This window comes from Salvelinus alpinus, chromosome 4 (genome assembly GCF_045679555.1).
Source record: "Salvelinus alpinus chromosome 4, SLU_Salpinus.1, whole genome shotgun sequence".
Lineage (NCBI taxonomy): Eukaryota > Metazoa > Chordata > Actinopteri > Salmoniformes > Salmonidae > Salvelinus > Salvelinus alpinus.
The window spans coordinates 54,848,596-54,862,195 of NC_092089.1; positions in this window are offsets into that span (position 1 = coordinate 54,848,596).

Genomic DNA, 13,600 nt, shown 5'->3' on the forward strand with positions numbered 1-13,600 from the left:
AACCTTGAGCTAGATCTCTCCTCGTGTTGTTTGGGGACACTGGAATAGTAGGATGACTGGGGTTTGTTTACATTCCATTTGGTAAAACAGACTAAAATAACTGTTTGTGCCTTGTTACTACAGTATGCTTGGCTAGCTGCAATCTCAGTACCATCAACTAGACCGGGACATTAGCTTTTTCACTGCACTCAGCAGCTGACCTGCATTAAACAAGGTGACAAGTGATCATGATCAAAAGTAATATAAAAAGGGGAAAATCCCAGCAAAAAATGTAGAGGAAACCTTGCCACAGTCCTCTGAAGACCTAACCCTGAGATTACAATTACACACATGTTAAGGCCAAAGACACACCAGAATGTTCCTGAGTGATCCAGTCTCTGGCCTGACTTAAATTTGTTCATATTGATGTCCAGCAATGATTCCCAAAGAAAGTGACTGAACTTTAGCAATTTTGACAAAAACAATGGGTTTCCCTAAGCGTTGTGTAAAGTTGCTGCCAAATGCGTTTCCAAATATTATTACCTCGGTTGTGAAGACCTACGCAATCAAGCCATCTTCGTTGTTTAAAAAAATATATAATATCACATAAATGTAATTGTTTTAAGAAGGTCATACCAAGGACCATTTAGATTTTTAATTTTGAATCAAATAAAATGTTGTTCATATACAACAAAAAGTGGCCTTACCGCCATTAGCCCATACAAACACATTGAATAACAGATTCACTAGAGTGGAACAGAGTCCCTAAAATAAATAAAAAATAAAGTTTGTTCTGAAGTGTCTGTCCTATATCTGAGAGAAATAAAGTTCAGGAAACATTGGTAAAATTTATTTTTGCATGTATTTAACCCCTTATTTTTGGCACTAAACAGCCTCCATATATACACTGCTCAAAAAAATAAAGGGAACACTTAAACAACACAATGTAACTCCAAGTCAATCACACTTCTGTGAAATCAAACTGTCCACTTAGGAAGCAACACTGATTGACAATAAATTTCACATGCTGTTGTGCAAATGAAATAGACAAAGGGTGGAAATTATAGGCAATTAGCAAGACACTCCCAAAAAAGGAGTGATTCTGCAGGTGGTGACCACAGACCACTTCTCAGTTCCTATGCTTCCTGGCTGATGTTTTAGTCACTTTTGAATGCTGGCGGTGCTTTCACTCTAGTGGTAGCATGAGACGGAGTCTACAACCCACACAAGTGGCTCAGGTAGTGCAGCTCATCCAGGATGGCACATCAATGCGAGCTGTGGCAAAAAGGTTTGCTGTGTCTGTCAGCGTAGTGTCCAGAGCATGGAGGCGCTACCAGGAGACAGGCCAGTACATCAGGAGACGTGGAGGAGGCCGTAGGAGGGCAACAACCCAGCAGCAGGACCGCTACCTCCGCCTTTGTGCAAGGAGGTGCACTGCCAGAGCCCTGCAAAATGACCTCCAGCAGGCCACAAATGTGCCTGGTCCAGAGGACCTTGAAGGGCCCTCACTGTGGTGGCGGTACGCCCAATCCTTCTGACAGTGGATGGCGCGCCGAAGCCTCACATTGGTGGTGTTCCACACCTCTGCACTACTCGTCCGTCAGCCCTTACACCCTGGTCTTTGTGGTTGAATCTGTGTTTGAAATTCACTGCTTGAATGAGAGACCATACAGATAATTGCATGTGTGGGGTACAGAGATAAGGTCGGTCATTCAAAAATCTTGTTAAACACTATTATTGCACACAGTGAGCCCATGCAACTAATTATATGACTAAGAGGTTGAATACTTATTGACTCAAGACATTTCAGCTTTTAATTTTTTATAAATTTGAAACAATTTCTAAAAACATTATTCCACTTTGATATTATGGGGTATTGTGTGTAGGCCAATTACACAAAATCTAAATTGTATCCATTTTAAATTCAGACTATAACACAACAAAATGTGGAATAAGTCGAGGGATATGAATACATTCTGAAGGCACTGTATGGGAAAGTAATCAGATTCACACATGCAAACACACACACACACACGTTTCACCCAGCGAGGAGAAGGTCACATGCAGTACCAGTCAAAAGTTTGGACACACCTACTCATTCAAGAGTTTTCCTTTATTTTTACAATGTTCTACATTGGAGAATAATACTGAAGACATCAAAACTATCAAATAAGACATATGGAATCATGTAGTGAACAAAAAAATGTTAAACAAATCAAAATATATTCAAGAATTTAGAATCTTCATTGTAGCCACCCTTTGCCTTGAGGACAGCTTTGCACACGCTTGGCATTCTCTCAACCAGCTTCACCTGGAATGCTTTTTCCCGTCTTGAAGGAGTTCCCACATCTGCTGAGGACTTGTCTGCTTTTCCTTCACTCTGCGGTCCAGCTCATCCCAAACCATCTCAATTGGGTTGAGGTCCGGTGATTGTGGAGGCCAGGTCATCTGATGCAGCACTCCATCACTCTCCTTCATGGTCAAATAGCCCTTACACAGCCTGGAGGTGTCTTGGGTCATTGTCCTGTTGAAAAACAAATGATAGTCCTACTAAGCGCAAACCAGATGGGATGGCGAATAGCTGCAGAATGCTGTGGTAGCCATGCTGGTTAGGTGTGGCTTGAATTCTAAATAAATCACAGATGGTGTCACCAGCAAAGAATCCCCACACCATCACACCTCCTCCTCCATGCTTCATGGTTGGAACCACACATGCGAAGATCATCCGTTCACCTACTCTGCATCTCACTAAGACACGGCGGTTGGAACCAAAAATCTCAAATTTGGGCTCATCAGACCAAAGGACAGATTTACACCGGTCAAATGTCCATTACTTGTGTTTCTTAGCCCAAGCAAGTCTCTTCTTCTTATTGGTCTCCTTTAGTTGTGGTTTCTTGGCAGCAATTTGACCATGAAAGCCTGATTCACGCAGTCTCCTCTGAACAGTTTATGTTGAGAGGTGTCTATTACTTGAACTCTGTGAAGCATTTATTTGAGCTGCAATTTCTGAGGCTGGTAACTCTAATGAATGTATCCTCTGCAGCAGAGGTAACTCTGGGTCTTCCTTTCCTGTGGCGGTGCTCATGAGAGTCAGTTTCATCATAGCGCTTGATGGTTTTTGCGACTGCACTTGAATACAGTTCTTGAAATTTTCCGCATTGACTGACCATCATGTCTTAAAGTAATGATGGACTGTCGTTTCTCTTTGCTTATTTGAGCTGTTCTTGCCATAATACGAACTTGGTCTTTTACCAAATAGGGCTATCTTCTGTATACCACCGCTACCTAGCCACAACACAACTGATTGGCTCAAACGCATTAAGAAGGAAAGAAATTCCACAAATTAACTTTTAACATAGCACACCTGATAATTGAAATGCCTTCCAGGTGACTACCTCATGAAGCTGGTTGAGAGAATGCCAAGAGTGTGCAAAGCTGTCATCAAGGCAAAGGGTGGCTACTGTGAAGAATCTCAAATATAAAATATGTTTTGATTTGTTTAACACTTTTTTGGTTACTATATTATTCCATTTGTGTTATTTCATAGTTTTGATGTCTTCACTCTTATTCTACAATGTAGAAAATAGTAAAAAATAAAGAAAAACCCTTGAATGAGCATTTGCAAAGTCATCAACAGCCAGTGTCAATTCAACCCAGGGTTCAACAAAAAATATACAATACATATAGGCCTATGGTTTCAAGATTTGGTTAATTTCAAATTTAATCTACAAGTTCATAATAAATATGTTTGATTCACGTCTCCATCTCAACCAAAAGTCAAAGTTAAAGAATAGGACTAAATCAAACCAACATTTATTTAAAGTTAAAGTGTATTTAAAGTTTGATTTGATTATGTCCTATTCTTTAACTTTGACTTTTGGTTGAGATGGAGACATGAATTAAACATTTAAATGATTAACTTGTAGACAAACTGAATATTGAATTGTGCAAATATCAACATTTTGAAGGAGATTTATCTTCCGATTGGATAGTTCCATCTGTGCCAATGACTTACAGTAATGCCAATACGGAATACTATCAAATGCTTCTCAAAGATGCCCTCTGATAGTCAACTTAGCAATAACTTGCAGTAACAGAAAAAATGGCTGAGAATTAAATGACGTGCTGCGGCAGCATGCAAGGTGTGCCGTAGCATGATGCAACTTTTAAAGGAGGAACCACTAGTCTGGCTTTAATTCCAGTTTGTATACAAATTAATCATTTATATGTTGGATTCACCTCTCCATCTCAAATCTAAGTTAAAGAATATGACTAAATCTAAAAATCACACTTTAAATGCACTTTAAATTAAGTTTGGATTGACAAACAAATACAATTCAATACCACTTTTGCAATACCGTAAATAGCCTAATGACCTGTCAAGAAGTTAACAAATTACACTGAACTAAAATATAAACGCAACATGCAACAATTTCAACTATTTTACTGAGTTACAGTTCACATTAGGAAATCAGTCACTTTAAATATATAAATTATGCCCTAATCTATGGATTTTCCAAATACCTTCAAAAAAAATAGGTAGGTGCGTGGATCAGAAAACCAGTCAGTGTCTGGTGTGACAACCATTTGCCTCACGCAGCGCGACACATCTCCTTCGTATAGAGTGTATTAGGCTGTTGATTGTGACCTGTGGAATGGCTGTGTGAAGTTGCTGGATATAGGCGGGAACTGGAACACGCTGTCGTACAAATCGATCCAGAACAACCCAAACATGTTCAGTGGGTGACATATCTGGTGAGTATGCAGGCCATGGAAGAACTGGAAAATGTTCAGCTTCCAGGAATTGTGTACAGATCCTTGCGACATTTTGCCATGCATTATCACGCTGAAACATGAGGTGATTGCAGTGGATAAATGACACGACAATGGGCCTCAGGATCTAGTCACTGTATCTCTGTGCATTCAAATTGCCATCGATAAAATGCAATTGCGTTCGTTGTTATGCCTGCCAATACCATAACCCCACCGCCACCATGGGGCACTCTGTTCACAACGTTGACATCAGCAAACTGCTCACCCACACGACGCCATACATGCTCTCTGCCATCTGCTCGGTACAGTTGAAACTGGGATTAATCCGTGAAGAGCACTCTTCTGAAGTGTGCCAGTGGCCTTCGAAGGTGAGCATTTGCCCAGTCAGTATGCCAATTGCACGCTCCCTGTGTTGTGTGACAAAACTGCACATTTTAGAGTGGCATTTTATTGTCCACAGCACAAGGTGCACCTGTGTAATGACCATGCTGTTTAATCAGCTTCTTGATATTAGTGGACATAATTTGAGAGAAATAAGCTTTTTTTTGTGCGAATGGAACATTTCTGGGATCTTTTATTTCAGCTCATGAAACATGGGACCAACACTTTGCATGTTGTGTTTACATTATAGATCAGTTCTATGTTGAATTCACGTGTCCAACTAAACCAAAAGTTAAAGTTAAAGAATAGGATTAAGCTAGTGGCTTCTTTAAATGTTAATATTTGGTTGTGTTGTCAACCAAACACAATTCAATGTTGCTTTTGTAATACAGTTACTAGCCTAAAGTTAAGGCTATCTTACAAACTAATGTAATGGTATTTATTCAACCTTAAAGGGATACTTCGGGATTTTCAGATGAATTCGTGGATACTATTTTTATGTTTCTGTGTCCAGTATGAAGGAAGTTAGAAGTAGTTTCGCGAGCCAATGCTAACTAGCGTTAGCGCAATGACTGGAAGTATATGGGTATCTGGTAGCATGCAGAGATAAAAATGGTAATTCTGAGTTAATCTGACTCTGGGGAAGTAGATTAAGGTCTTTATTGACAAAATCCCAAAATATCTCTTTAAATTGAGTAACACATCCAGCCACATTTTGAGGTTACTGTACCTATAAATGTCTTCTTATGTAATCCTCTTTACAATTACTATCATAATCTGTGCAGCATCTAGAACAACATTGATCACTTGCATAATGTACTTTTAATGTAATCTCAACTGCAAACTGCAATCCAGGTCATTTGGTTGTGCTATTAGATGAAGCACAGTGATTACACATTAAGTTGTTGTTGTATACAAAATATCTGACATTGTATTCCCATTTGAACTTTGCTGTCTTTTTGAGTGGGTGAATAACGGTTGAAATCTCATTGACCAACGTCTCAACCAAGTATCCACGTTGAAAAGATGTGGTGTGCACACTGGGACACAGTGGAGCAGGTTGAGAGCTTCAAGTTCCTTGGTGTCCACATCACCAGCAAACTAACATGGTCCAAGCACACCAAGACAGTCGTGAAGAGGGCACGACAAAACCTATTCCCCCTCAGGAGACTGAAAAGATTTGGCATGGGTCCTCAGATCCTCAAATGGTTCAACAGCTGCACCATCGAGAGCATCCTGATTGGTTGCATCACTGCCTGGTATGGCAACTGCTCTGCCTCCGACCGCAAGGCACTACGAGGGTGGTGCGTACGGCCCAGTATATCACTGGGGCCAAGCTTCCTGCCATCCAGGATATCAGAAGAAGGCCCTAAAAATTGTCAAAGACTCTAGTCACCCTAGTTACAGACTGTTCTCTCTGCTACCGCACGGCAAGCGGTACCGGAGCGCCATGTCTAGGGCCAAGAGGCTTCTAAACAGCCTCTACCCCCAAGCCACAAGACTCCTGAACATCTAACAAATGGCTACCCAGACTATTTGAATTGCCCCCCCTATTTTACACCACTGCTACTCTCTGTTATTATCTATGCATAGTCACTTTAATAACTCTACCTACATGTACATATAACCTCAATTACATAGACTAACCGGTGCCCCCGCACATTGACTCTGTACCGGTACCCCCTGTATATAGTCTCACTATTGTTATTTTACTGCTGCTAGTTAACTACTTGTTACTTTTTTTTCTTATTCTTATTCATATTTTTTTTAATGCATTTTTGGTTAGGGGCTTGTAAGTATGCATTTCACTGCAATTCACTGTAATTTGGCGCATGTGACCAATAAAATGTGATTTGATTTGTTATGCCCACATAGATCAAAAAATGCACATTCTCCCAGTCTGGTTTCCACTCTGCTCTGACCATCCAACTCCCCTCTTGTAGGGAACATCCTCTTCAGTTTTCACAGGCTGTGTAATTATGTTGGAGCGTCTCTCGGCCCGCTTCAGATGGGGAACCACAAAAAATGTTACTGTCAGAAAAGGCATGTATTACCCTCCCATACCTTACCTTACTGTCAACCTCTCCCTGTGGTACAGCCATAACCTCTCTGCCCGCGTCCTGTCATCCTTTCTCCCCCACACAGTGAGTATGTCAGGCCAAAACAGGAGAACAACACAAACCTTCCCCCAGATTGTTTCTTTATGAGTCTGTTTGATGTGCAGGACCACAATGAGACTACTTACTGTACTGCAGACTCCAATTTGTATACATACTGCTTTGTATAGAGACTGACTGCGCTGTTACTGTAGTTTCTATGCAAAGACAGATTAGGTCTGAGAGAGTGGGGTGGGTATATGATTTGTATGGGAAAGTGAGGCGGGTATTCAACACAACTGGTACTTTATGTCGTCAAAACAGATGTTGCAAATACCCAACATGGCAATTAGATGTTTTATGTACAGTACAGTAGGTATGGTTTCTCAGAACAGACCTCGTAGGCTGGGCCCCACTCTACTCACTAACACTTTGTCCATAGCTGCTCTTCAAAGGCAACGATGACATGCTGAGCTGAGGCCAAACTAAGTGTGCTTGTAGTTAGCTACAGTCACATTTTGGCCTGCAGAACATGTCTGTTGATTTAAATGGGGGAGAGACTGAGTCAATCAGTCCCCTAAACATTGAGGCTGAGACATCCATTCAAATGCATCACATGGCAAAAACCAAAGACAGTCAGATGACATCTCTACTTGGTTAGTCACTTGGTTTTGGCAAATTATGATAATTGATGGTCAGGGACAGGATTCATCTTGCACGTATTAGGACATACATTTGGACAAAGCTGCAAAACGGCACTCTTTCTATCACTCCTCTCCACGGGTCCCAATGATGCCTCTTTTTGTCAGACCAATCAGAAATTCAGTCATGTTAATGGGATTTAACTGTCCTACCTTCTGCATTTCAATATTAACCTTTGTTCATGGTTTGCCAGATATAATAACAGTTGAGGGATGTTACAGTAAAACTCTCAAGGTTTAGGAGATTTGTCAACCCTGAACACGAAGCTGCATTAAGCACCACAAAATGACCGTGAGTTTGTGACAGACAGAACGTTGTGTCTTTTATTTTTTTCTGTGGTTGTTTGAGGTTCGTTCAAGGCTGGGACAAGGTGACATGATGCTAGGTACATCCTGTAATAATTCCTTAATCTGACACTGAGAGGAGGGAGGAAGATAGAGGGGGGGGGGGGGATAGATAGGGATAGAGAGAGAGGCAGAAAAAGAGAGAGAGTATTACAGTGAGGATCAAGACAGGAGTCAGTATAACACTTTCACTGACCACACTCATGATTCAATTTGAAAGGCGAAGCCATGTCAAAGCCACCCCTGGTGAAGGACCACTCAGGGTCAGTCGCACTGACCAGGAAGGCACTGTCCACATAAGACAAACCCTGGTTAATGACCACTTCTAGAGACAGTCAGAATATAGACACATCTGAAAAGACACTGTGATCGACCATCAGCACTCATTGCCGGGGCCTGTAGCCCATACTGATATGAAATATATTGCCTATATTTTTTACACTTTCTATGGACCATCTGTGTCTATCTGTAAAACAGTGCCATCGGAAAGTATTCAGACCCCTTGACTTTTTCCACATTTTGTTACGGTACAGCCTTGTTCTAAAATCTACACACAATAGCCAGTAACAACAAAGCGAACACAGGTTTTTAGACATTTTTGCAAATGTATTATTTACATAAGTATTCAAAACCCTTTACTATGATACTCGAAATTGAGCTCAGGTGCATCCTGTTTCCATTGATCATCCTTGAGATGTTTCTACAACTTGATTGGAGTCCACCTGTGGTAAATTCAATTGATTGGACATGATTTGGAAAGGCACACACCTGTCTATATACGGTCCCACAGTTGAAGGTGCATGTCAGAGCAAAAACCCAGCCATGAGGTCGAAGGAATTGTCCGTAGAACTCCGAGAGGCACAATACTGGGAAAGGGTACCAAAAAATGTCTGCAGCATTGAAGGTCCCCAAGAACACAGTGGCCTCCATCATTCTTAAATGGAAGAAGTTTAGAACCACCAAGACTCTTCCTAGAGCTGGCCACCAGACAAATGAGCAATCGGGGGAGAAGGGCCTTGGTCAGGGAGGTGACCAAGAACCGGATGGTCACTCTGACAGAGCTCTAGAGTTCCTCTGTGGAGATGGGAGAACATTCCAGGACAACAATCTCTGCAACACTCCACCAATCAGGCCTTTATGGTAGAGTGGCCAGACGGAAGCCACTCCTCAGTAAAAGGCACATGACAGACCGCTTGGAGTTTGCCAAAAGGCACCTAAAGACTCTCAGATCATGAGAAACTAGATTCTCTGGTCTAATGAAACCAAGATTGAACTCTTTGGCCTGAATGTCAAGGGTCACATCTGGAGGAAACCTGGCACCATCCCTATGGTGAAGCATGGTGATGGCAGCATCATGCTGTGGGGATGTTGTTCAGCGGCAGGGACTGGGAGACAAGTCAGGATCGAGGCAAAGATGAACAGAGCAAAGTACAGAGAGATCTTTGATGAAAACCTGCTCCAGAGAGCACAGGACCTCAGACTGGGGCGAAGGTTCACCTTCCAAAAGGACAATGACCCTAAGCACACAGCCAGTACAACACAAGAGTGGCTTCAGGACAAGTCTCTGAATGTCCTTGACTGACCTAGCCAGAGCTCGGACTTGAACCCGGTCGAACATCTCTGGAGAGACCTGAAAATAGTTGTGCAGCAACGCTCCCCATTCAACCTGACAGGGCTTAAGAGGATCTGCAGAGAAGAATGAGAGAAACTACCCAAATACAGGTGTGCCAAGCTTGTAGCATCATACCCAAGAAGACTCGAGGCTGTAATCGCTGCCAAGGGTGCTTCAACAAAGTACTGAGTAAATGGTCTGAATATTTATGTAAATGTGAAATTTCCATTTAAAATGTAATAAATTAACATCAATTTCTAAATCTATTTTTGCTTTGTCATTATCGGGTATTGTACATAGATTGAGAAAATAACAATTTAAAACATTTTAGAATAAGGCTAAGGAGTCTGAATAATTTCCCAAGGCACTGTATATTAGGCACAGATTATAGGTATGTCTAAATCAGTCGCTACAACCGCAATAACATCTGCTAAACATGTGTATGTGACCAATAAAATTTGATTAGAGGGGAAGAATGAAAACCAGAAGTGTTACAGGTCTTGAGGGCCAATTAATACCCCTGCACTATGGGATACAGCACAAGAAATGCATCCTGAAAGACAGCTATCCTGTAGACTCAGTCCGATGTTCTGTGCAATTTGAATCCCTTTTATTAACCAGACAATCATATTCTGTAATCTAGGAATTCTAAACCTTTAACCTTTAGGGGCCACGGGTGCCGCTAGCGGCACTCCTCCCACATTCCACTGAAAAGGCAGAGCGGCAAATTCAAAAAAAACATTTTTTTTAAATATTTAACTTTCACACATTAACAAGTCCAATACAGCATATGAAAGGTACACATCTTGTGAATCAAGCCAACATGTCCGATTTTTAAAATGTTTTACAGGGAAGACAAAATATGTAAATCTATTACACCACTTTTCTACCTCCATCAGTGTTTTACTCCATCACCAGCTATCACTAATTCGACCAAATAAAGATATATATATAGCCACTAACCAAGAAACAACTTCATAAGATGACAGTCTGATAACATATTTATTGTATAGCATATGTTTTTTTTGAAAAATTTGCATATTTATGGTATAAATCATAAATTACATTTCAGCTACAATCAGAAATTGCACCGAAAGCAGCCATAACATTTACAGACACCAACGTCAAATAACTAATTACTCATCATAAAACATATCTGAGAAATACATACTGTGCAGCAATTGAAAGACAGGATTCTTGTGATTCCAGACAATATTTCAGATTTATTAAATGTTTTATAGCGAAAACAAAATGTAGCGCTAAATTAGCATAGCCACGCCAGCCAGAACCAGCTGGGCGCCCACGACCAGTTCACATGCACACCGATATATGAAATAGCATTATAAATTGGATCTTACTTTTGCTGAAATTTCATCAGAATGTTGATCAAGATGTCCTTAGTCCAGATGAGTCGTTCATTACATTCAGAATGGTACCTTTCCCACTTCATTTAGCATGGGTACTAGTCGCGTGGCACGGATCTCTCCAAGTAAACAAAGTCACACGACGGAACACGACAAAACTCCCGAAAAAATTCAAATAATCTGATTAAACTATATTGAAAAAACATACATTACGATGATATGGTCTCATTTATCAAATCAAATCCGAGCCGGAGATAGTTGACATCCGAAACGGCAGCAAAACAAAACACAATCTCTCTTCAAAGTCGCGCACTTCAGACTTCCGGAAATGGACGGTCACGTCAAAGAAATAGGTCTTATTTCACGTCAGAACAAGATAAACACAAAATTTCTCCTCTGACGTCCTCTTGACACCCAGAGGAAGGCGTGTGAGGTGTGTTTCGGGTCATAGGTGGCATGACCATGTATAGGCAGAGCGTTGAAGCGAGCATAGACATCTTGCATTCTACTTCCTGCTCAGGGAAAGTGCTGCCAAATGACTTGTGTTCAACTCAGAGAAAAAATTCAAACGTTTTTAGAAACTAGAGGTTGTTTTCTATCCAATGGTACTAAAAATATGCATATTGTACTAGCAAGAATTGAGTACGAGGCCGTTTAAAAATCATACGATTTTCAGCAAAAGTGAAAATATCACCCCTTGTCCCCAACAGGTTTTAACTTGCAAGTAGGCCTATTGGTTTTACTCTGCTCTCACGTCATACCCCACATATGAAGGGTATGCAACCTTGAGCTAGATCTCTCCTCGTGTTGTTTGGGGACACTGGAATAGTAGGATGACTGGGGTTTGTTTACATTCCATTTGGTAAAACAGACTAAAATAACTGTTTGTGCCTTGTTACTACAGTATGCTTGGCTAGCTGCAATCTCAGTACCATCAACTAGACCGGGACATTAGCTTTTTCACTGCACTCAGCAGCTGACCTGCATTAAACAAGGTGACAAGTGATCATGATCAAAAGTAATATAAAAAGGGGAAAATCCCAGCAAAAAATGTAGAGGAAACCTTGCCACAGTCCTCTGAAGACCTAACCCTGAGATTACAATTACACACATGTTAAGGCCAAAGACACACCAGAATGTTCCTGAGTGATCCAGTCTCTGGCCTGACTTAAATTTGTTCATATTGATGTCCAGCAATGATTCCCAAAGAAAGTGACTGAACTTTAGCAATTTTGACAAAAACAATGGGTTTCCCTAAGCGTTGTGTAAAGTTGCTGCCAAATGCGTTTCCAAATATTATTACCTCGGTTGTGAAGACCTACGCAATCAAGCCATCTTCGTTGTTTAAAAAAATATATAATATCACATAAATGTAATTGTTTTAAGAAGGTCATACCAAGGACCATTTAGATTTTTAATTTTGAATCAAATAAAATGTTGTTCATATACAACAAAAAGTGGCCTTACCGCCATTAGCCCATACAAACACATTGAATAACAGATTCACTAGAGTGGAACAGAGTCCCTAAAATAAATAAAAAATAAAGTTTGTTCTGAAGTGTCTGTCCTATATCTGAGAGAAATAAAGTTCAGGAAACATTGGTAAAATTTATTTTTGCATGTATTTAACCCCTTATTTTTGGCACTAAACAGCCTCCATATATACACTGCTCAAAAAAATAAAGGGAACACTTAAACAACACAATGTAACTCCAAGTCAATCACACTTCTGTGAAATCAAACTGTCCACTTAGGAAGCAACACTGATTGACAATAAATTTCACATGCTGTTGTGCAAATGAAATAGACAAAGGGTGGAAATTATAGGCAATTAGCAAGACACTCCCAAAAAAGGAGTGATTCTGCAGGTGGTGACCACAGACCACTTCTCAGTTCCTATGCTTCCTGGCTGATGTTTTAGTCACTTTTGAATGCTGGCGGTGCTTTCACTCTAGTGGTAGCATGAGACGGAGTCTACAACCCACACAAGTGGCTCAGGTAGTGCAGCTCATCCAGGATGGCACATCAATGCGAGCTGTGGCAAAAAGGTTTGCTGTGTCTGTCAGCGTAGTGTCCAGAGCATGGAGGCGCTACCAGGAGACAGGCCAGTACATCAGGAGACGTGGAGGAGGCCGTAGGAGGGCAACAACCCAGCAGCAGGACCGCTACCTCCGCCTTTGTGCAAGGAGGTGCACTGCCAGAGCCCTGCAAAATGACCTCCAGCAGGCCACAAATGTGCCTGGTCCAGAGGACCTTGAAGGGCCCTCACTGTGGTGGCGGTACGCCCAATCCTTCTGACAGTGGATGGCGCGCCGAAGCCTCACATTGGTGGTGTTCCACACCTCTGCA